Genomic DNA, 25051 nt, shown 5'->3' on the forward strand with positions numbered 1-25051 from the left:
TTCAAGCATAGGGGAGCGCAAAAGTCAAAATTTCAATCACTCCAGGCTCTAACCAAAATAATTATCTTATGATCTGTTTTACGTAGTTTACGTCGGGCGGTCGTATCTTGTATATAACTTTTCTGATTTTTCCTTTATTTATGTGAATTTTTAAATTTTTAAGTTCTTTACTCGTCGAAAATGCCAAGGCCAGGGGCACTTGGTAGTGGGAGGGGGAAGGATTTCCACCCTCAGGTCCAACCGTGGGACCTTCCATTGACAACTTAATATATGAACTTTTTAAAACTTTATACTAATTCGTCCATCCAACATCCAACTACGGGGAAATCCAGATAATCCTTGGTAGTAATAATATAGGTCCGAGTGATGTTGAGTGCGCTGCTCTCTTTCATCTAGTCATCCAAATTCAGAACATAAATTAAATTCTGAAAATGTTCAGATGTTTCCGACCGTAATTTAAAGTATGCAGAACGCAGGAAAATGAAATAAATAAGATCAGAACGCTGGATATCAGCTTTAGAGCTCTGAAATTGATTGACAGCAGCATATTCGTTCTTGCATTGCTGCGGTAAAAGACCAGGGAATTTATGACTATGCTGATGAGGCGACAGTAATGGAATTGGGGAAGTGCGAGGTCCCCCAGCTGACCTTGTTGAAATCGGTGGTTTATGTTGCGAGGGACTTAGAACCCGGGTTGGGGTTCCCGGGCAGCCCGGTCACTGGAGGGGTGGGGACTTATAGCCTTGGGGTAACCAAGGAATGCCCGAAAGCCTCGTGTTGTGGGAGCTTACTTCCAAGATTGACCTCGGGAAGCCCGTGAAACCGTTAAATTAGTTTGTATAGGCCCCCATCTTTTAAGAAAGAGATGAGGGCGACGGTCCAGGCAGTGTCGTCGGATAGTATCCCGTAGTTATCCCTGAGAGCCTGATATTTGGGGCATCGACAGACATAATGTTCAACGGTGTTACGAACATCACAGACGTCGCAGGTTGTATGAAAAGCACTCCCATCGAAGTTATGCGAGAGCCGCGTGTGTCCGGTTCGGAGCCGGGAGATGGTTTGCTATTCTTTCAGGTTGGATAGGTCTGTCCATGCTGATGTGATCTCCTAAATTTCCAAAGGTATCCAGATGTTGTGGCAAATCATGAACTTTTCCAGTTTTCTCGTACGGCTTTTACGTCTCCCAATGGGACGGATGTCCTAAACCGCTGGCCCTGAAGTCCGACTCCGGCAAGGAGATCTGCCGTGATGTTTCCAGGCACTCCGCAGTGCAATGGAATCCATGCAAAGGTCATGTTCGGGTGCATGTTTTGAATCCAGGGGTGCTTAGGCAATCGCTCTGAAGTGCGGAAATGACGCTGGCAGAGTCAGACAGGACGAGATTTGGTTTCCTGGATGGATAGGTGGATGCAGCGGTTGCTTCGGCCGAAAAGATGCTGCACATATCCGGGAGGCTGTCTAACACAGTAAAATTGGTTCCGGTGACCCCAATGCCGACTCCACGGCCCGAAACCGACTCATCCGTAAGCCTGTGTTCGTGGTTGGGGAAATCTCTGTTAAGGAGCTCGGCCACTGACCTTCTAAGAGCCATGGAATTGCAACCCCTGCGGAAGTTGCAAGCTATGGAACTGTTTACAGTGGGGGGAGACCGACGCCGGCCATCGTGTGCCATCCGGTCCCCTTCAGTGAGAAGAGGGATCCTACATTCTCCGGAAGTGGCTGCGGCGAAAGACGCGGCTATGTGGCAGATGGCCGCCAGCGCACGGTGGCGAAAAGGCAAGATGCCTGCCTCGGTACAGGCAGACTCGGCTGGTGTTGAGGGTAACAATCCTGAGGCGGCTCGAATGTAGGAATTAAAAGTCGGTGACAGAATTTCGACGAGGTTACGATGGGCGCTACAGATCAGTTCCAGGCCATAGAATAGGTGGCTATCAATGACAGCCTCCCCGATCTTTAACCGGAGCCTCCTGTTGCTGGTTCGATGAGGGTTAGACAAGGTCCGAACCAGGTTGACTCTGGTCCGACAACTTACTTTTACTTCGTGGAATTGCGGGTGGAACGAGAGGCTCCGGTCAATGGAGACTCCAAGATCTTTCAATTTTTATTTGTTGGGGATGAGCTGGTCACCCAACTTAAGGCTGTGTCCTCGCACGCATTTGCCGGCTGTCATAGTAAAACCTACCGAGTTGGCCCAACGGAGGACGGCACTGGCAGCTGGTTGTGCCTTGATCCGAGTACGCCCGGGCGTGTCGACAACGACAACCAACATAATAAGGGGATTCACTTGACGGCGTAGGTTGCTGCGTATCTGATTATAGAAATGTTTCACAATCAATCACAAGGGACATATTTCAAATCGCCTATGAAACATTTCTATAAACAGATACACAGCAAACTACGCCGTTAAGTGAATCCCCCTAATGTCATCCGCATATACGTAGATATATATTAGACCTCCTTATGTTTTCAAAAAGTATCAAAAATTCAACCGGTCAACCCCAAATCACAATTCTTTGTTATATCACAATTATTTTGAGCTTATTGAGCTATTCTTATTTTAATATAAGCCTCCTGACAAATTTTCAGCTGATTCGGATAAAATTTCGAGGTGGCTCAAGTCGATTTAGTGTTTTTGGGCTATTTTCAATTTTGAAATAAATCTAACAAGAGATATAAAAGCCAAAAACCATCGCAACAACCTCTATATGGAAGATTTTGGTGTGCTCTACAAGTCTTGTGAACATTGCGATTCGTTCCGTTCATGTTTTGACCATGTTAAAGTGATTTTCAAGCTTATAAGTGCATAAAAACACTGTTTCCACTAAAAGTCGTTGTTCTACAAAATTCTTGAATTTATGACAAATCATTGCTAATTTAAAATATTTATTTTCCTCTTTTTTCCCTGGACATTTGGGTAATACAACTTCTAACGTCCGATTTACCGGTAAATTCTTAAAAATCAGAAGCTGAATATTAGCATAGCATAGTTACGGTGTACTTCGTAGATTGGACACTAGTGATACTCATGTTTTTCTTTTGAAATCCTTATTCAGATTGCTATCAGAAATCAAGGTGGGCGTGGTCCTTGATTTCAATCTAGGATAAAAATCACAAAAACATGAGGATTACTACTCCTGGCCACGCCCATCTTCACCGTAACTTGGGAAAGGAAGGAAGTGTTGGTGTAGTACTTACTTAACGAGAGGCCCCCGACTCAGCGACACCCTCATAAGTACCACGGAGTTGGATATTGGGGAAGGTATTCGTTGGGTCAGGATTTGCCTGTAGCTGACAATGTGACCGTGGTAGATCTTACACCGTAACACACCACGCAAAGGTGTCTACCCGGCGTTACGGGGGCTTAAAAATCAGAAGCTGAACATTAATCATAAACTTGCATGTTGGGATTTGGTCAAACAAATTGTTCGAACAAAGAAGCTTTAATTTCACTTGTTACTACGACGCACTAAATGATAAAAGCATACAGACATATGGTAAAATGAACCAAATTTGGAAGTCGTTTGTTGCAAGCATCAAATATCATATGATTTGATTTAAGTTTTGTTCTAATAACTTGTTTAAGGAAATACTAGCGTGCAAATTTATGACAAATGTTCAGCTTCTGATTTTTAAGAATTTAACGGTAAATCGAACATTAGCAATTATAATACTCAAATGTCCAGGGAAAAAAGAGGAAAATAAATATAATAAATTAGCAATGATTTGTTATAAATTCAAGAATTTTGTAGAACAACGACTTAAAGGGGGAATAGTGTTTTTATTTTAACATGGCCAAAGGAACGAATCGTAATATTCACAAGACTTGTAGAGCACACCAAAAGCTTCCATATAGAGGTTGTTGCGATGGTTTTCGGCGTTTATATCTCTTGGTAGATTTTTTTTCAAAATTGAAAATAGCCCAAAAAAAAAACACTAAATCGACTTGAGCCACCTCGAAATTTTATCCGAATTTGCTGAAAATTTAACAGGAGGCTTATTTTTGCATAAGAATTGTAATTCTGGGCTGACCGGTTGAATTTTCGATACTTTTTGAAAACATGAAGAGGTCTAATATATATGTTGGCGGGGAGGGAACGAAACACCCCGTCCATAGCCACGAGGAACAACGTGACGGCTAGAACGGATCCTTGTGGAACTTCTGTTTCCTCCGGGAAGGTCCTCGAACTTTGATTACCAATCATAACTTGAAAAGAGGGCCCTCTGTGAAAATCCCGAACGAAAGCAAGGATGTTGCTGGAAAATCCCCACTCTTTTAACTGCTGTAGGATGTAGGGGGTCTAAGTCCTGTTGAATGCCTTGGAGATATCCAAGGAAACTAGATCCACGTGCTTGCGTGTTGGCGGTAGCTGAACCTACCATTGGCTTCTAATTTGTCCCTCAGCTGAATATACATTTTTGGTATTATTTTTTGGTATTTTACATCTTATGCAAGGCTAGTTCATAACAGAGTATAGTATCGAGGTCGTCGCTCCTGCTCGGGATAAGCGTCCTACCAAGATGCACAGAAGCCTCCTTTCAAAAGGCTCGAAAACCTTCTTTCAAGAGGCTCGAGATCGCTTCTTGATATATAAGCTTACTTTGGATTGGAAAGTTTCACGGAATATCGAAAATTTCAGACAATGTTTTGGAGAGCACTATATCCAGTTAGATTTCAGGTTCGTTCCTGTGGCTTACGCTTATCTTCATCTACAGCAAAAAAATAGGGGTACCTCAATAAATGCAAAAGATCGAAAGGGTACCTCTCAAGAAAGCACATAACGTTAAACTAGCTTCATCAGAATGTATACCCGAACTAGATTTACTTTTGGTTTTCTAAATATATATATTCACGAGCTGAACTGTTTCATCTAATATGAATATTTACTTTTCCAAGTTATTGTACACCCAACCAACAATTCCGTATAAGAAACTACTAAAACCTGTATAAGAACTGAGCATATGCAAAATTGTTAGATTATTATACAAAAAATGTAAGCTCACAAACAAATATTGTAAGAAAATCTTACGAAATTGTAATGTCTGTTACAATATTTGTTTAAGAATCTAGCATTTTCGCATATGCCCAGTTCTTATACAGATTTTAATAGGTTCTTAGAAAATCTAACAATCACCGGTTGGGTGATGTTTTCCATATTTTATATTGGCGAAATCAATAGGTGATCTAGCCATCCCGATCATAATTCACGTTTACTGTATTCCGCTTCGTCCAAACATTCGGCAACCATTCACAACCGTCACCATCAAGTGGCATCATATCGCCCACCAATGCACATTTGAAGTCAACGTATGTTTGCATGACGCCGCACGTATCCTACGCTGTCTTTGTGATGTACACACCACAAGCTGGCTCTGTTCAGCGGAATCGCTTGCGATATCACCGACTACTGGAGCTTGGGCTCCACCAATCCAAAGGGGGGTCAATCCTGGCACACCACATGCACACGGCTGTTCACAATTCACATGGATGTCGTTGCGTGCGGCACACGATGGTGTGGGTAATTATGAGTGTTTGCACATGTGAGCAAAAACATCAAGATCCAATCGAAAATTCAGCTGTAGTCATCCACTACAAGCATCTTCTCTCGACCAGCAGCGGACTTCGGGAGCATATTGCCTACACACAGTATTTACGGTGGTTGGTCATACGTTTGGGGCTGGGTGATGTGGGGCATGGGGGACGACTGAAGCGTGCGAGTTTCTGTAGAGTGAGATCACGTTTGGCTCGGGAGAAAGAGTGAATCTGAAACTGTGAGTGTTCGTGTTTGAAGTAAAAGTATAATCAGGCAGGCAGTCCGAGGGGAACGAAAAAGAAGCAAAGATGTTCGAAAAATGATTGAACTTTGCCAATTTGAGAAAATCTTTTTTCTTCTCGCACAATTCCAGACGTTCCAGACGGTGGCCCAGGAAAAACACGGAAAATTAGCAACCTAATCGGAGCAGTACTCCGATATCGGAAGTGGGGCTCGTGACAAGTAGGATCGATTGCAGCACGGGAGCTGGAGCGCAGTGTTCGAAGGATAGAGTGGCCTTCTGGTCTCGAAGAATCCCCAATAAAGCGTACGACGTCAGAATCTGGTTTCTGTCGAGACAGTGCAGAAAAATTCATGGAACAACAGCACCATCCGAAAAGTGAATCGATCCGGACTTGCAGTTGTCGCTGCTGGTAGATTATCGGGAAGTTTGTGCTCGGGCAACCTGTGAAAAGTGCTGAAAAATATTGAAATGTGAGCAATTCCTCTGTGGGATAGTGTAGCTTGGGAACCAGAAGGTATAGACGTGACTAGGCAAATTAGTAGGTCTTGCCTTGAAGAAGAAAAAATGATAGTGATTTAGTGGATGACGTAGGCTAGTTTTGCGAAAACAATCAAGATGTTCAAGTGAAAAATCGAGTCGCAAAGCTGATACGTATGTTTGCAATATTGAATTGCTATCCGTCTATTTCGATTTATTGAATTAGTTTCTTTGCCATTACTTGGTTAACCCTGTGATGATACCCTTAAATAGAGGTTTATCGTGGATACCTTCGGTATAAATGCATAAAAATCTCCTCTAAACTCTGGTAAGTATAGTTCTCTGAGTGGTACAAAATGGTTGAAGGCAGAAATGTTCCTCAATACATATTCTGGGTATTATGTTGAAATAGTACTTGAGCCTTTGAAACTTCCATGTTTTTGGCTCTCATGTACCATGTTTGCTGGGATTCCTTATACAGGGGATAACAGTGCAAAACGCATCAACGCGACAAAATGGAATTACTCATAAAATCGATCGTATAATCTTTTGTGGGAAGTTAATGAACGAATATTACCATTACAATTAAATATTAGTTATTCATTGTTGAGCTGCAATGGAAAAAAATGAGCGAAGTTAAGTGAAAATGAAGTCAAATAATTTTCACTTATATTTAACGATTTGCGAATCTTTCACATCACCCGTAAGATTGTTGTTCAATTCATTAAGACAAAACAAACAACCATGCGTTCACCACTATTTTACATTTGAGTCATTTTACCCCACCCGGCGTTTTGCCACAGGCCTTTTTAAAACATATTTCAAATGCGTTAGAAAGTCACAAGAACCTTGTTGTTTTGAACAGAAAGTCATTGTGAAATGTAGCTGGGTTGGTAAATTTCGCATCAGCATGAAAATGGTTCATTTTTTTGTTATTGCTGAAAACATGGACGAATCTTATTGGGTTCATTTTGCGTTGTTTTCCTCTCCGTGGGACAATCACGCGTCCATTGGCCGTACAGGGGATAAACAAAAAACTGAGATAGATCTAATTTTGACGAAATTCAAATTGAAATAGCTGAAATGGCAACCATAATAAGTTCAGAATAATCGAAATTAACTTACTTTTTCAATCATCAATACCAAAATTCTTGAATTATATAATACAATAATTTAAATACGGCTCCGTTATGCTTAAAACTTTTGAGCCTTCCAAATCAAATACTATTGTAGATATTCTCTTCATTTTCAAAACATATTTGGCGTAGAATAGTGTATGAAATCAAGGAACTGACGTCGTAGTATCATATTAACCATAAAAATAATGTTTGTTCGTCAGATGGGCCTTAAAAAATAATTTGGTAAATCGTACATAACTTTTGATGGAAAAAACATACACCTGAGATTTTTGAACACAAAGCACAATATAAGCTAAGCTTTCCATCGATGTATTAATATTCAAAATCTGTAGTTGCGTACCTTGTGGAAAAATAGTTTTTAAAAATAAATCCAAGATGGTAACCAAACTCAATATGTGTCTAAGATCGGTGGAGAAATTTTGAAGTTATGACACTTTGGTGAGTCAAGAATTGACCAAAATCGAGGGGTTCATAAAAGAGATTTCCTGTATAAAACACGAGGGGTCCATCTGTCTGAAGAATTTATCCCAGATCCTTAATATAGTCGCCGAAAGCTTTCAAATGAACATAAATTTAGGCATTTTTAAGAACCTCGTGCAAATAATGACCCGGTCTCAGCGAGAATTACGCCTTAATCAGATTTGCAGAATTGACAATACGACGTCCCTAATCCCGAAACCCAAGGTGTCAGGCGACCCGTGCCGAGGGGATGAATGGCCTGGATGAAACTGTGCTCTAGTTCTTATTAGTCTTGTTAATACTTAAAAGTGAGGGTCGGAAGAGTATGGAATGACAATAATTTGCTTTTAGATGACCCATCTTTTGCACCTTTTGGATGGAGTCAATGGAGTAAATTATAAAAACGTAACTCAATGTTGGGCTGGTTTCTAAGCCGACAAAAACGAATTCGGAACTCATAAGAAGAAGCAAAATATGTTTGAACTTCAGTACCGATGCATGGTCAAAACTAGTGTTATCCCACTTTTTGTTAAAGCCGAAACTAATTGAGGGGCGTGCCTTTGAGAGCTGTTATAAGCCATTTTCTCGAAGGATATAAATGGCGCTACTTCAATCTAAAAAAGCCTCACATTAAGTTAGAAAAATATCTGAATAAGAAACGACTACTTAATAGAAATGGAGCAGAAAGATATGCACTAAACAAGTAACACGGGTATACTACAAAAGTTCAATGAAATGGACGCAATAGTTCATCTCGAACGAAAAAACCGCCATTGTTCATTTTCTGAAACAAGAAAGAAAGCTATAGAATCACTCCAATACTGAACTTTTGATAGAAAGGCCCCCTTGGAAAAAAAATTTCAAAATCGATTTTTTTTTCAAGAACTGCTGCAATGCATTCAAATGAACACAAATAAATGTGAATTGATAGAAATAACTGAATCTATCTCCCTAAAGTGCTATTTTGACCTCTCTTATGCTTTTATTGTTTTATTATACACGAGAAAGGCACTATCACCGCCAAGTGGATTATTCCGGTTTTTTTTTTATTGTACACGTAACATATATCCAAAAGGTTACAATCATATTGGAATGCATTGGAATGTAATAACACAAACTCCTCCTATAACAATATAGATGGTTTCCAATGGTTTAAAAATGCCGGCGCAATACAATAGGTTAACATAGTTCTCTAATGTAACAATACTTGCAATTGTTTTCTGAAACGTTTCAGTACACAAGTTTTAATCATTGATAACTTTTGAAAACTCTCCCTATTTCAATCGTTTGCTCGGTCCCTTCGATCTACATACATACAGTCGACTCTCTACATCTCGATGTTCTATATCTCGATATCTCTCCCTATGTCGATGGTTTCATCGGAAGTGCGGGGTTAGGGATCACCTCCAACAGCAAACGAGGGAGGCAGGGCTACCACCCCGACTCGCTAAACCGTTTCCATTGCCGCCAAGCCCATAGTCCCTTCGGTACAACCAGAAAGTAAGGCTTCAAAGGGGGGCCAGTGCACAACGCACCCTCGAGGTTAGCTGCGTGTCCTTGCAGCACCGAACATCGTAACTCGCATTTTTAGAAGAACACCATGGTATCGTGCCAGCGCGTTGCCGGCTTTCCAGGTGGCCTTACCACGCCCTATGTCCTCGGAAGGTGGGAAGGGTCGACTTCGCTCCTGCTTCCCTCTGCACGACTGGTATCAAGAATGATGATGCCGCGTGCACCCCAAATTGACCTTTCTGCGATAGGGCCTATTCGCCAGCACACAGAGGGACTTGCCGAAGCGGTGCCTACGCCTGCCCCAGCCTTGACGAGGACCCCTTTCCGTCCTCGGGCTCGGAACCCGCCCGGTTGACCGACGCCGCGAAAGCGACGATACCATGTTGTTCTTCGCGCGGCCACTTGTTTGATAAAAGGATCGAGTTCGACCACAGGGCACCGGTATGACCCATGAAGCCGACTCCGAACCCTTGCGCCTTAACCAGCCATTCCTCGAGTCCAGGCGCTACCTTCTGTGTTGCTCCGAGAAGATTTGGACGATAGCCGATAAAACGGCGTTCCAGCCAACTTTATCTTTACACATCCTCCGGACAAGGTTGTCCGAGGTAGTGTCCAGACCACATGTGGCAAGCATGTGGTCACGCATTGTGCGAAAACGCGGGCACACGAACAACACGTGTTCCGCCGTTTGCTCTAAACCTGCGCACACCGGACACTCGGGCGAGGCCGAGTAGATACTGTCCGAACCGGTGTAGATACTGTCTGAAGCAATTATGGCCTGTAAGGACCTGGGTCAGGTGGAAAGTGATTTCCCATGGCGCCTCTTCTTGATCCACGTACCTATCTCCGGTATCAACCTATGTGCCCATCTACTCTTAGTGGAACTGTCCCACGCACGCTGCCATTTGACCATTGAGGCCAACCTGACAGTCCTACGGATGCCTCTCGTGCCGCGCATTTCGAAGCACGATATGTCTTCACCGATAACGATGTCTGGTCCTGGTCCCCCATACCTCAGTATGGACAGAGCGACGATAGCCAGAAGCTTGCGCTTGCTGGCATAAACCACAGAGCTATTGGACATCATCCGGGACAATGCCACTATAGCTGTGGAGGCACGCTTGCAGGCGTAATTGACGTGGCTACCAAAGGTGAGCTTATCGTCGATCATTACCCCCAAGAGCTTGATGGAGCGTTCAGAGGTGACCGCGCAGTTGCCTGCCCTTATCACCGCTTGTTGCTCCGACTTTTGGTTGTTAACAACAACCACCTCAGTCTTGTGGTGAGCCAGTTCTAACTTCCTGGAACTCATCCACTCCTCCACAATTGTGATCGAATGGGCTGCAGTCAACTCCACCTCTTCGATCGATTCGCCGTAGACCTCCAGCGTAATATCGCCAGCGAAGCCGACGATTACCACGTCCACCGGAAACTTCAACCTCAAGACACCGTCGTACATGACGTTCCATAACACTGGACCCAGTATGGAACCTTGCGGAACCCCTGAGGTTATGTCAACGCACTTCCGACCCGCCTCCGTGTACTCGATTCTGGAAGTAGTTTCCGAGAATCTTGTACAGGTACTCGGGAATTCCAATACGCAGGAGCGCATCTGCAATAGCTGCCCAACTGGCACTATTGAAAGCATTCTTCGCGTCGAGAGTCACTACTGCACAATAGCGAACTCCCCTTCTCTTACGCTGGATAGCTATCTCCGCGGATTTGATAACCGACAAGATAGCGTCTACGCTCGACTTACCCTGAGGAAGGGGTAGGATGGTTAGTTTGACACCTACTTAAGAAAGATGCAGAGAACTCTACGACCGCTCATAGGTGCCACGGGAGGTTTTGGGATTGTTGGGAGGGTATAACAGTAGGAATCGTTTTGGTAGAACGTGAAACACAGAAAGAACTAAGATAGAAATACAAAGTAGGAAAGGGACGAGCCTGGAATTGAACCCACGACCTCCTGCTTATAAGGCAGAAGCAGTAGCCACTAAACCACCGAGCTCGTTCACAAAGTAGAACCCGAAGAGATGTTCAAAAAAAAAATCTGCAGGAGTTTGTGAATGATTTTTGCTAAAGGGAGTTTGAAAAGAATTCCCGAAGGCATTCAGAGTGGATTTTCCAATGAAATCCTGAAGGAAATCGGGACTGATATGCAATTTTGGCGAAACTTATTTTGTAAACAAACTTTTTTGGCTCGTCTCGATAAACAAACTTTGTTTATTCCGTTATTATATTATCGAATTCCGTATGATGCAAGCGTTTTTCTCCAAAACCTATTCCCTTAACTGTTAGAGGATAGCTTTTTCTGTCGGATACATACCTTGGTTTTTCAGGCAATGCTTGATTTAGCAGGAAATTTCTTTCCAATGTTTGTTACCAAGGCCGAAATCAAGTTTAACAATATATTTCTTGATTCAATTCCTAACGAAATTAAAAAAATTCAATGGTGAATTTCTAGGAGATTTTCTGAAAGAATTTCCAAATCAATTCGTATAGGAATTTCCCAAGGAATCCCTGCCGTTTATTGTCCATCATGTTGTAGTGCATGTTTAGGTTTTATCACCAACATTGGTTTGACACTACCGGTAGCGGTACTTTGGTCATAACCAGACTAGATGTTGGCCACGCAAACGGGAACGACATTAGCAATCTCATACTTTTGCATTGATTGTATTTCCGAACGAATGTCTAAAGGAATTTTCAAAGAAACTCTTGAAGGAGTTTCCAATGCAATTCTTTGAACAATTTCCGAGGAAATCGCTGAAGGGATTTCTAAAAGAACTCGTTAAGGAATTTACAAAGAAATTCCCAAATGATTTTCTGAAGGAATTTTTGTTAGAAGTTTAGTAGGGATTCCCGAAGAAATTACCATACAAATTTTCGGAACAAATCCCTGAGAAGTTTTCTTTGGAAATTCCTTTAAAAATTTGAAATTTCTAAAGGAATTCTCGATGAAATTTTTATAGTATATCTGAAGAAATCTCCAATGTATTTTACGGAGGTATTTCCGAGAATTTTCTTAAGACATTTTTAAAGAATCATGAATTTTTAAAGGAATTTCCAAAGAAATTCGTAAAGGAATTGCCAAAGGCTTTTATGAAGGAATTTTATAAGGAATTTGCGGAGCAATTTTTTAAGGTGTTTTCTAAAGTTTTTGTAAAAATATTTGCAAAAAAAAATCCGTGGGAAATTACGAAATAATTTTCAGAATTCCCTCTTTAAAGAAATTACTGAATTTATTCTTTTCGATTCGAAGTAATTCCTAAAAAAATTTTCGTGGAAATATCTGGTTGAATGGCTGAAGCAATTTCTAGGTGAACTTTCGAAGTAATTCCTAGAGGAATTTATTTAAAAATTTCTTAAGGAATTTACGAGAAAAAAATTGTTGAGGCCAACAATATTTTCTTTTGAAAAACGTTTTTCGCAATATTTACTTGGTTGATCTGATAATTTAGCTGCAAAATCTTTATATGGCACGTTTGTTTTTACCTGAAAATTAATGTAAATTACCTGGGAAAATCAGGGAATTTTATTTTTACAGATGAGTAGACACCCTGCAAATCATCGAAACTTTATTTACTTTAGTTTAGTCAAGTTAGTAACAAATTTATGTGTGATGCATTTACACCCAAGGTATCCGTTATAGGGTTAACTGTACCATATTTCCTTCTTTCTTTCCTATTTTGGTGTTGCCACTTCTTACGGTGGATAAATGTTCCTGATGCTGTTCCATCTCCATCTTATACTTTGGTCTCTTTGGAGAACGTTCCGCATTACGAAACGGCATAACGAATGGAATAGTATGACGGCTCTGTGGAGATATCATGTTGATACCCATATCGCGATTACATATGTGCTTTTAAAATTCAATATTAAAAACTCGCGTTCGGCGTAATGATTCGCGTACTCACACCCGTGTACTTGGCATGGTGAACAAATACCATCGAACGGAACAATAAAAAACGTCACACGCGTCAAATTTATGCCCAACTATCGAAGACGAAAAGACGCACCATGCCAGTCAGTCAGTGGTGGAATACGCGAATATAATCATCAAAACGTGCAATCCAATACAGGTGATTCGCGAGGCAGCACAAGTTAGCGAGCAACGACTAACGAACGAAGAAGACGAAGAAGCAAAACGTGAAGCCCGAAAATGATTCGCGAATGACCAAACGAAAGGAAACGCGATAAAGCAGGAGCAGTAGCAGCAACGGAGAAGCATACGGCCAGAGAAGTGCTATCGATTTTCCTCGTGATCCAGAGTGGTACCCGCGAGGAAGCCATCAGTGGCAGTAGGTGACAGAAAGAGAAAGGAAGAAGAGCGTGTGTGTCGGTCGGTCGGTCGAAGAACAGCTGAGACGCGGACTTGAGTGTGGCAGAAAACAGCTGCGACGGCACCGAACTGGGGGTGTGTGTGCGCGCGCCAGCGGAGCGAAGTGGGTGAAAATTTCAGCGATATGAAGTGTGGAAACTGTCGTCTTTGATCGATAGTAAATTGTGCTTTTCCGAATTTTCCATGTGGCCCCCAGTGTCCAAACGAAGAGAATTAGTAGTGCGTGTCCTCCCCGGAGCATAGGAGACACCTTAAATAGGTGGGTGAAGGACGCAGCGAAGAAAGTAACAAAAGGAACCAAACAGATCTAGTGTGGTTCAGTGGGAAGGAAAATCCGAGTGGGTGGTGGGTGTGAAGAGGTGCTAAAGGTGGAAAAGTTCACGCACTCACGCACGGGAGTGAAACATCTGTTCGTTGTCGGACGAACGAAACGTCGCTGTTGGTGTGCGAGTGAATCGTTCCAAAGAGGGCGACGAGAGCGACAACACAGACAGCAGCAGCAGAGCACACAGGTTAACGACAGCGTTGCCAGGTAATTGCACGGGTAGTATGTAATACAAAATATCTCGAAAGGGCATTTGGAAGGAAGCAAAACAGCGCTCAACGCTGATGATTATATTCGATTAGTTGTGTTGTGTGCAAATTTCATTCGTGGTGTAGTTGGTAGACATTAGAAGCTCGAACGAGCGAGTGATCAAAAGTGTATAATGATTGATTTCTGCGTGCAAGAGTTCTCATGTTACAACGAGCTCTGAGGTACGGACGTTGACCAATATCGACTGAGCATAGGTGGAGAAAACTTTTCGGGGCTTATAGTGCATTTCTATGTAAGATCATTGCACTGGGTTAAATGCTGCTGTAGTTGTATCCCCGTTGATGGGGTTATAAGCGATTGAACTTTGAAGGTGCCTCTTGGAGATTTTTTTTTCGGTAAGGTAAATGTTATGTTATGGAAATTTTGTTCGATTATTTGCAAAGCGCTAAGTGGAATTAACCTAAATTATCCTTAATGTTTCTTACAAAATCTGTGGAAAATGAGCCATAATTTTTTTTTTCTTTCGATCGGCTGGAAGTTTGAGCTCACCCATAGATAATCATTTATATTTAGGAACCAATAAAGCCCTATAATATGTATGAGTTATATATGAAGCATTTAGAAATCAATTATGTTCGTTTACTTACACTGTAACCCGTTAGCGGGTCACATTACATTGTATCAGCTCAAAGATGAATCAATTAGTTTATGAATCAAAGTATGATACTTGAGAATCTTTTTTTATTTCCAACTAGCTGACCCGGCGAACTTTGTCTCGCCAAAAATTGATCATTTTTCTGATACAATTTGTTGCGTACATAATTTATCTAGAAAACAAATTGGTTCTTCAGAAAAAAATATTTTACGGTTTTGTAATAACGTGTTCCCTATTAGTTAAGTAGGGTTAGGCGGGGCAAGATGGGTCACGGAATAACTTGGTTCTACTTTACTGTCACTCGATTTGATGATAAAATTTCATTTTGGTAGAGTATGGCAAGGTAAAATAGTTTTCTGCATTGTTTCTTACACTTACTATAAAACGTGTAATCTCGTAGAGCAATCTAAAATTTAAACATTTTTAGTATAAGTATCATAAGTATCATAAGTTATATGGGCGATGTTATACTAACTACGTAGAAATAAATAAATTTGATCGAAAATTAGACATTCTAACATGAACTTGCAAATGGGGCAAGATGGGTCAGCACATACTAAAGGACAAAGTTCGTATTCAAAATATATTTAAAGGTTACTTAATGTTGTTAATTTGTTAATTAAAAATGTTTATTTTTTGTCTTTTAAAAAGCAATACTCGGACGGCTTGTTTTCGTAAGAAATTGCAGACATTTTTAAATGTAGTGCCATTTCTTAATCCAAAGCTTTAAAATCCTTTTTTATTCAATAACATCATTGGGATTAAACTTATCTATCTGTGTGTAATTTAATATTGTGAATAAAAACAATATTTATTGCAAAATTTAAAGGTGACCCATCTTGCCCCTGCATTTTTTGAATGACAGAAAAATAGACTTCTACTTTAATGACTCAAAATGAAATAAAAAGTAGATTTTCTGTTATTTCAGACCCCTGGGCATAAAAGTATCATCGTGCTAGCCTCATGATATACGAATGCAAAAATGGTAACTTGGCTTAGAAACCTTGCAGTTAATAACTGTGGAAGTGCTTAATGAACACTAAGCTGCGAGGCGGCTCTGTCCCAGTGTGGGGATGTAATGCCAATAAGAAGAAGAAGAAGGCTGACAGATTATGAGCTATTTTTATAGATCCATGTTTAAAACCTAAATTAAAATGTTTCATTTTGAAGCATTGAGGGTTCACCTTAGGTGACCCATCTTACCCCATCCTACCCTACACAAACAAAAATTAGCACATACGGATCTTTCCATTTCCATTCCATGATCAAATTTTGAAATTTTCATACAAAATTTACGAAAAACTGTTTTATCGAAAAAAAAATGGATTTTGATTTTGAAAATTTTCCAGTTTCATCATAAATAGAAGAAGGAAACGAATATAAATTAGCAAAAGTTAGGCTGTCCATTCTTGAGTGATGCGCGGTCGTACGAATACCAACTCTGTTTTATATAATAGATGACCAAATTCAAACATTTTCATGTAAATTGTACGAAAAACCATTTCTTAGAAAATATTGAGTAATGATCTTCAAAGTATTCCTGTTTCATCATAACATTTTTCCTCGCAAATAGAAGAAGGAAATGAATATAAATTAGCAAAAGTTGGGCTGTCTATTCTTGAGTGATGCGCGGTCGTACAAAAGCCAACTTTGTTTTATATATATAGAATAAGATATAGAAGAAGAAAATGTGGTAGGGGTTTTATCAAAACCACACTTTTTGACTCACCGGTGATATTTTGTTCGTGAAAGGAAAACAAACATCATTTTATATCAATTCATACGTACAGTTGTGTAGGATATCCTCAGTTATGTGGTTGAAGGACAATTGGGATCAATTTAATCTGCAAAACAAAAACTTGGGCAGATAGACGGGTATTTTTTTTGTTGGCGCTTGGTGCGATTTGGCAGAATCCCGGCCATATTATTGCTAAATTTGAATAATATTCTTTACAATTTATATGCTTAGAAATCCAAATAATAACAATGTAAGAACTCTCAGACTAATATAAATCTTTTCCCAGCTTGACACGTCTAATACTGATACACGTCCCACATATTTGCTTTGACAAGATGGATTCATGATTTGTTTTGATGTTGTAAAATTGTTTTGGTAGATTTTTTTACCGTTTTATTAACGTATCGCCAATGAATGACAGGCCCTGGTGAAGATCCAAACCCCCGGATCGAAACGTTGGCAATGATTTGAAATTATCAACATTTTCATGTGACTGAAAGCCGAAAATCCTGAAAAATAGAAAATAGCCACCATTCAATTTCGTTGTGTGTCCAATTTCTTTGACAACTTTGAAGAGTACTCTGACGGACTAATGGGAAAAACTCGTTTCTCGATTGTCATAAACCTGACCTTCCTGTGCGCTAACCTTTGCCAGCGAGTCTGCCATCTCATTGCCGTAGATTGAGCAGTGAGATGGGACCCAAATAAAGGTAATCTTGAATGATCTTTCGACCAAACCACGCATCTGCTCTCTTATGTTTGTAAGAAAGTTAGATGCGTGCTTAACAAGTTTCATCGACCGGAGTGCCTCGATAGAACTATAAGACTATCCGAGAAGATGAAATAATGGTCTACGGGCTGATTTGAAATTATCCCCAAAGCGAAGTTAATTGCTGCCAGCTCAGCAACATAAACCGAACACGGTTCCTGAAGTTTTCGGAAGATGGTTTAACGTACATTGAAAACACCGAAGCAAGTGGATCCGTTAATGCGAGAATCATCAGTGAAGTACCTGTTGTTGCAATTGACATGTTCACATTTTTCGGAAAAAAGTGAGGGAATGAATATTTTTCGAAGATGATCTGGTATTCCTTGAATAGCATATTTCATGGATAGATCGTTTCCAATGGAGGAACTGTCGTTGGTGAAGTGAACTCGTGGTGGATTATACCACGGAAGACAAAGATCTGTTGATATGTAGTTGAGATAAACTCTAAGGAATCTTGAACGGCAAGTCAGTTCAAGCATTTTTTCGAAGTTATCTAGGACAAGTGTGTTACTTGTTCCATATTTGATGAGTATTCTTAGTGAGAGCTCCCAGTAACGGTGCTTTAAAGGAGTGACTCCAGCAAGCACCTCCAGGCTCATGTTATGCGTTGAATGCATACAGCCAAGGGCAATACGCAAACAACGATACTGAATTCGTTCCAATTTGATCAGGTGGCAATCAGCTGCTGAGAGGAAGCAGAAAGAGCCATACTCTAAAACAGAGAGAATAGTCGTTCTATAGAGTTTGATGAGGTCTTCCGTGTGAGCACCCCACCATGTTCCGGAGATAGAACGTAGAAAATTAACCCCTTTCCGGCATTTTTGTATCAAATACTCAAAATGGAGTTTCCAGTCACATTTAGAATCAAACATGACCCCAAGGTATTTAGAAGATAAAGATTGGTTGATGTCATCATTCAACAGCTTTAGTTTCAGTTGAGCAGGGTACCGCTTCCTAGAAAACACAACAACTTAATTTTTGGGGTCAGTCAGACAGTCAGATTATCACATCTGCACATGGACCTCTTAGAGAGACCACGGCATCATATGCAAGTTGTCTGAGCGTGCATTGTCCTTCCAAACAATTATCAATATTTTTAACATTGAAATTATAAAGCAAAGGACTTAAACATGAAACTTGGGGGAGATCAATGTAGCTATTTCTGGAAGTTGTCAGAGTGCAGAGTGTGGAGTTCATTTGTTTTTCTGACAACAAATTGTACAAGAAATTATTCAAAATAACGGGCAATCCATCACTGTGCAGATTGTCTGATAGTACTTCTATGGAAACTGAATCAAACGCGCCCCCTTATATCCAAGAATACTGAAGCCAATTGCTCCTTGTGCGCAAAGGCCAGCTGTATATCTGAAGAGAGCAACGCTAGACAATCGTTTGTACCTTTATTTTTTTCAAATCAAAAATCAAACTGAGTATTTGACAGTAATGCGACCCATTCTGAAAGGATAATTTTTTCCAATAATTTTCTCATGCCATGCTATCAGGCAATCATCGGTCGGTATGAATTATGATTAGACGCTGGTTTTCCAAGCTTTTGAATATCTATTACTTTGACCTGCCGCCATTCTGGTGGTACGATGTTGTACTCCATGAAACAGTTGTAATCGTCTTTTTGCGATATCTGGGAGGTTTTTAAGAAGATTGAGTTAGATGTTATCGCATCCCGGAGCAGAGTTATTAGATGAAAGAGGATTAGGAGAGGAAGTTCCAGCATTGAGAATGGTCCACCCAAAGAACCGGTATCAGTAGTTGATTCTCGAAATAGCGGTTCAGCTGGTACGGAATCTGGACAGACCATTTTTGCGAAGTTGTATATCCATCGATTGGAGTATTGTTCACTCTCGTTGGTGTGCATTTCCACCTTGTTGCATGTTGCGGGCCGTTTTCCAAAGTGTTGTCATTGAGGTTTCTCGTGATAGTCCATCGACAAAACGTCGCCAGTAGCTACGTTTTTTAGCCTTGAGGAGATTTTTGAGCTTTCTTTCAAGCCTCAAATACTCTTCGAAAAGCTCAGACCTTCCGTGTTTACGGAAAGCCTTGAAGACATCAGATTTCTCAGAATACAACTTAGTACATTCATCATCCCATCCTGGTGTGGCTGGTCTTCTTATGACAGATGTATATGGAACGTTCGTTCCTGAGCTTCTAGTGCGCTTTTTTGAATCAACTCAGTAAGGAATCGATATCCATCCAAAGGTGGAAGAGTATCAGTTGAGTCAATACCAATTTTTACCGCCGATGCAAATTTTTACCAGTCAATGTTCTTCGTGAGATCGAAAGGAACATTAACTGGCTCAGATTGTTGATAGCCACTTTTAATAGTGATGACTATCGGCATATGGTCACTACCATGGGGATCTTGAATTACCTTCCACGTGCAATCTAATGATAGTGAATTTGAACATAAAGACAGATCAATACGGCTTTGTTGACCATTTGGTCCTAATCGAGTTACTTCACCAGTGTTCAAAATATTCATATTGAAATCGTCACACAAATCATAGAAAATAGGCGCTCTATAATCGTCATACGTTTCGCCCCATCCAATACCATGTGCATTCATATCACCCAATATCAATACTGGAGATGATAGGAGGGAGACTGCGCTCCAAAAATGTCGACGATTATTAGAGGCATTTGGAGGAATGTACACTGAAGCTATGCAAAGATCTTTATTCTTCACATTTACTTGGCATGCGACGATTTCTAAGCTGGGAACAGTCGGAATGGAAATTCTGTAGAAGGAGTAGCATTTTTTGAAAAGAACGCCATCATAGTGGTCATCCCTGGTCATCTGCGAGTTGTGGCGCCTGCCTAGGATGTGGTGGGGTTTGACAGTGGGCCCTCTTAAACCTCTATAAAAAGCTGCATGAATCCGCAAGTAGGCTCCGCCAAAGCGACCGTGTGCCGCTCAAAGCGCACAAGCCCAAGTCCTGGTGTTAGGTGGGGCGCTAAACAGCCCTGACACGACGGCCCTCCGACGAGACGCAGGCGCAGGCCCAATAAGCCGCCTTTAAAAACAACTATTACGAACCACATAAAAGATAATACGACTCGATACAATCGGCAACGACCTAGGCGACGAATAAAGGATCACGATTGGAAGCATGGAACATGGAACTGCAAGTCGCTAGGCTTCGCAGGTTGCGACAGGATAATCTACGATGAATTACATCCCCGCAACTTCGATGTCGTAGCGCTGCAGGAAATCTGCTGGACAGGACAGAAAGTGTGGAAAAGCGAGCATCGAGCGGCTACCTTCTACCAAAGCTGTGGCACCACCAACGAGCTGGGAACCGGCTTCATAGTGCGGGAAAGATGCGCCAACGCGTGATTGGGTGGCAGCCAATCAACGCAAGGATGTGCAAGCTGAGGATAAAAGGCCGTTTCTTCCACTAAAGCATCATCAACGTGCACTGCCCACACGAAGGGAGATCCGACGACGAGAAAGAAGCGTTCTATGCGCAGCAGGAGCAGACATACGATGGATGCCCACTGCGGGACGTCAAAATCGTCATCGGTGACATGAACGCACAGGTAGGAAGGGAGGAAATGTATAGACCGGTCATAGGACCGGATAGTCTGCATACCGTATCGAACGACAACGACCAACGATGCATAAACTTTGCAGCCTCCCGCGGAATGGTAGTCCGAAGCACTTTCTTCCCCCGCAAGAATATCCACAAGGCCACATGGAAATCACCTAATCAAGTAACGGAAAACCAAATCGACCATGTTCTAATCGACGGTAAATTCTTCTCCGACATCACGAACGTACGCACTTAACGCAGTGTGAATATTGAATTCGACCACTACCTCGTTGCAGTATGTCTGCGCTCAAAACTATCGACGGTGATCAACACGCGTCGGAGTCGTCCGCCGCGGCTAAACATTGGGCGGCTACAAGACGGTAGACTAGCCCAAGACTACGCGCAGCAGCTGGAAGTGGCACTCCCAACGGAAGAGCAGCTAGGCGCAGCATCTCTTGAAGATGGCTGGAGAGATGTTTTTTATTCTTACAAACGAGCGTGAGGTGATCCAAAGCTGGCGGTAGCACTACGAAGAGCACCTGAATGGCGATATGGCAGACAACGGTGGCGGTATGGCAATGAACCTAGGAGCACGCGCACGGACATGCGACTTCCGGCGCCGAATCTCCAGGAAATCCAGGAGGAGATCGACCGGCTGAAAAACAACAAAGCCCCTGGAGTTGACCAACTACCAGGAGAGCTGTTTAAACACGGTGGTGAGGCACTGGCTAGAGCGCTGCACTGGGTGATTACCAAGGTTTGGGAGGATGAGGTTCTGCCGCAGGAGTGGATGGAAGGTGTCGTGTGTCCCATCTACAAAAAGGGCGATAAGCTGGGGTGACATTGCGCATCTCGAATCGAATCACTCGATTCGTACGTTTTTGCATTCGTTTCGAAAAAATTGCGGCATTATGTATTTCGTTCGACTTCATTCAGTCGCAGTACAAGATTTCGAATGGTGCTGTACTAGTTCAATCGAGTATCTTCTGTCAAACGAAATGTAAACAGAGAGAATAAGAGATGGCTGTCTCCGTGTTTAGTGTGCCACCCGCTGGAGAGACAACCTTCAGCGCATGGCGAATGTGAGTAAACAGAGAGAAAAAGAGTAATTTCATCTGCGTGTAGCATGTTGCCTGTTGGAAAGGCATCCTTCAGGGCATGATCTGGCGGTTAATTTATAAATAAGCAAATTGAGCTCAATGACTATAAAAAGGAATATTATTTATTGAGCAGTTGCAATCGATTAAAACATTATGCCGATACGATATGTTTTGTAGATTGAGATATTGTTACGACACAAATTATAAGTTTTATGTTTTATTGGCCCGTTTATAGATTATCTAGTTCTAGAGGACAATGCATTATCCGACAATTCTAGCGCTAAATTAGCATAATGTAAACTCTTATTAGCGGAGACAATTACTGTTTACATTGTGCTATAATATCGTGCTAGTATTGTCGGAGTGCATTGTCCGCAAGAACTAGCGAATATGTAAACGGGTCATATGCCACAGATCAAATTTTGAGCTAAATAATTTAAAGCCGGTGGCCCACTATTAGCAAATGACAAATCCTGTTCACATTACGCTAATTTGGCGTTAGTATTGTCGGATAGTGAACTGTAAGCTAGAACTATCCGACAATACTAGCGCGATATTAGCACAATGTAAACAACAATTCTCCTCGCTAATAAGCCTTTACATTGTGCTAATATTGCGCTGGAACTGTTGGATAGTGCATTGCCCGCTAGAATTAGCGAATATGCAAACGGACCATAAAAAAGTATTCGATAATAAATTACTTTGATGTTTCCATGTGTTTTATTTAAATGCACTTGGGTTATCTCTTGCGTGTTTTTTGTTATTTAACTCAACTATTTTTACGTAGATTTTAGAATATACACGATTTTACGCAGATTTTCCCCATCGGTTATTTCGAAATCGTCAAGAAATACGTGAAAACTACAAAAAAAAAAAAATTAGTTGAAGTCGTTTTTACGCGGATTTCGGGATAATTAGAAATTGCATATTGTCTGGAAACTATAAAAGTAGGTATAATACAGGCATACCTCGATAGTACGTACACCTCCGTAATCTTAGTGTACGTACTATCGAAGCGTACGTACTATCGAAGCAAAAAAAATACTGAACAAAAAAAAATTTTTTTTTGCCTTTCTATTTATTTGGGAGTGGTGTAATGTTTATAAAACTGATCGGAAACCAAAATTTCGATAGAAGGCTCTGTATTCTAAGCAAATTTATATTTGATATAGTACACAACGGACCACCATGACTCAGATTTTTCTTGAAATGGTGTCTACATATAGCATTGCGAAAACTTATCGTCCTTGTAAATGTGAGGCTATTGTTTTTATGAAATATTGTATGTTAATGCTTCGGAATTTGAAATTTGTTTTGACATTCATACATATTTTCCTCTGAAAATTCCTTAGGAAATTCATTCAAAAAACTTCTTATTTTCAAATTTCTCCTAGATTTGTTACAGATATTCTTCAAGGTTTTTTTTCGAGAATATCTCCAGGAAATCCATAGGTGAATCCATCAAGATTTTTCGAACTCAAACTAAAACCAAGAAATACGAGATTTTTTTTTCAAAAATTACTTTAAGAAATTCTTCAGGAAATCCTTTTGGATACTCCTATTCATTCTGAAAAAGGAACTTCCGGAGCAGTTATTGAAGGAATTTTCTGCAGAATAATTCGAAAATTCTGAGGTAATTCCGAAACGAATTCCCGGATAATGTTTGAAGAACTTTTCGGGGGAACTTTAAGATAGATTTCTGAAGAAGTTCTTGAAGTAATTTCCGGGGAAATTATTGGCGGATTTTTTGGGAGAATACATGGAGGAATTTCTGGAATAAAAAGTGGGAGAGTTTCTCGAAGAATTTTCAGGGTTATTGTTTTAAGATATTGCTGCAAATTCCTGGAAAAAAATCTCGGAAAATACTGAAGGGCATTTTGGATGATTTTTTTTATAGAAATTTTAAGCGAAGTACCGTAGAAATTGCGAGAGTGGCTGCAGGATCTTCCGGGAGAATCCTTAAGAGGAATTTCAAGGAGAATTTTTGTAGGTAATTCCGAGAGAGTTTTGACCAGTGGTGTATATCTGTGAACCTTGTTCACAAAACCCATGCCATGCAAAATACTCGCGAACACTTGTTTTGCCTTTTCTTGCCTATCTACTACTCGCAGAGAAAACAGAAAAGCGAACCCCGAAAGATGTCCGTGGTGCTCCGCGAGTCATTCGGGTTAATTTACAAAATGTCATAAACCAACATCGGAACATAATTCTCATTGATGTTCGAGCAAGAACACATTTGTTCATTGTTACTGTGTTTATGTGAGTTGAAGTAACCACAAATACTCGCGATCGTGATTTTTACTCGCGAAAAAATACTGCCCTGCTTTTTGTCTTTGCTCTGCCCGCCGTACTCGCGAACAAAGCAAGCAATGCAGGCAGTAGGTTCGCGCGAGTATGGCATTTCTGGTAGGCCCAATTACACTCTTTTCTTACTCGTGAAGCGAGTATTTCCAGCACTGGTTTTGGCGAAATTAAATTTTGGAATAGCCAGATGAATTTGCAGACGAATTTTGCAAGGAATTTCCAAGAGAATTCCCGAAGAAAAAAAACGGAACAATTTTCCGGGAGAGTTTTTGGAGAAATTTCTGGAAGAATTCCTGAAGCGTAAGTATCAAGGGCTTCCACGTGAGTTTCTGAAGAAAATCCGGAAAGACCTCGAAGTAATTAATGGAGAGATATTGATGGAGTTTCTGGAGTAACTCCAGAGAGAATGCCCGGTTTACATGGGAACTTCTGAATGATTTTCTGGTGGATGTTCTGGGAAAGGGGATGTGAAAATTTCTAAGAGAATTCCTAAATGAATTGCTGAAGAAATTACCGCGAAAATAATGGAGGGTATATTTGGAAGGATTAACGGAGAAATATTTGGCTAGAATTTAAGATGAATGTCGGGAGGAATTTCGTAAAAATTAGACAAGAAATTCCTAGAGGAACTTCCGCAAGAATTCCTGTTGGAACTTTCAGAGAAATATCGGGAAAAACTCCCGCAGGGATTCCCA

At 41.0% G+C, this 25051-nt stretch overlaps 1 protein-coding gene across 13 annotated transcripts in view; it reads left to right on the forward strand.

Moving 5' to 3' along the window:
• LOC134225267 (transcriptional activator protein Pur-beta) overlaps window positions 1–25051 on the forward strand; it is a 73385-nt gene that overhangs the window by 4393 nt on the left and 43941 nt on the right. For 3 of the 13 annotated variants that reach the window (XM_062705195.1, XM_062705198.1, XM_062705208.1), the window contains exons 2-3: window positions 5905–6245; window positions 13448–14239. The exons of 2 other annotated variants lie outside the window; for them this stretch is intronic. The gene's annotated coding sequence lies outside the window, so the exon portion shown is untranslated. Of the gene's footprint in view, window positions 1–5764; window positions 5842–5904; window positions 6427–6477; window positions 6581–13154; window positions 13172–13447; window positions 14240–25051 lie in introns of those variants that run through there. 8 more of the 13 variants (XM_062705199.1, XM_062705197.1, XM_062705196.1 and 5 more) reach the window with 8 other exon arrangements.

This window comes from Armigeres subalbatus, chromosome 3 (assembly GCF_024139115.2).
Source record: "Armigeres subalbatus isolate Guangzhou_Male chromosome 3, GZ_Asu_2, whole genome shotgun sequence".
Classification (NCBI taxonomy): Eukaryota; Metazoa; Arthropoda; class Insecta; order Diptera; family Culicidae; genus Armigeres; species Armigeres subalbatus.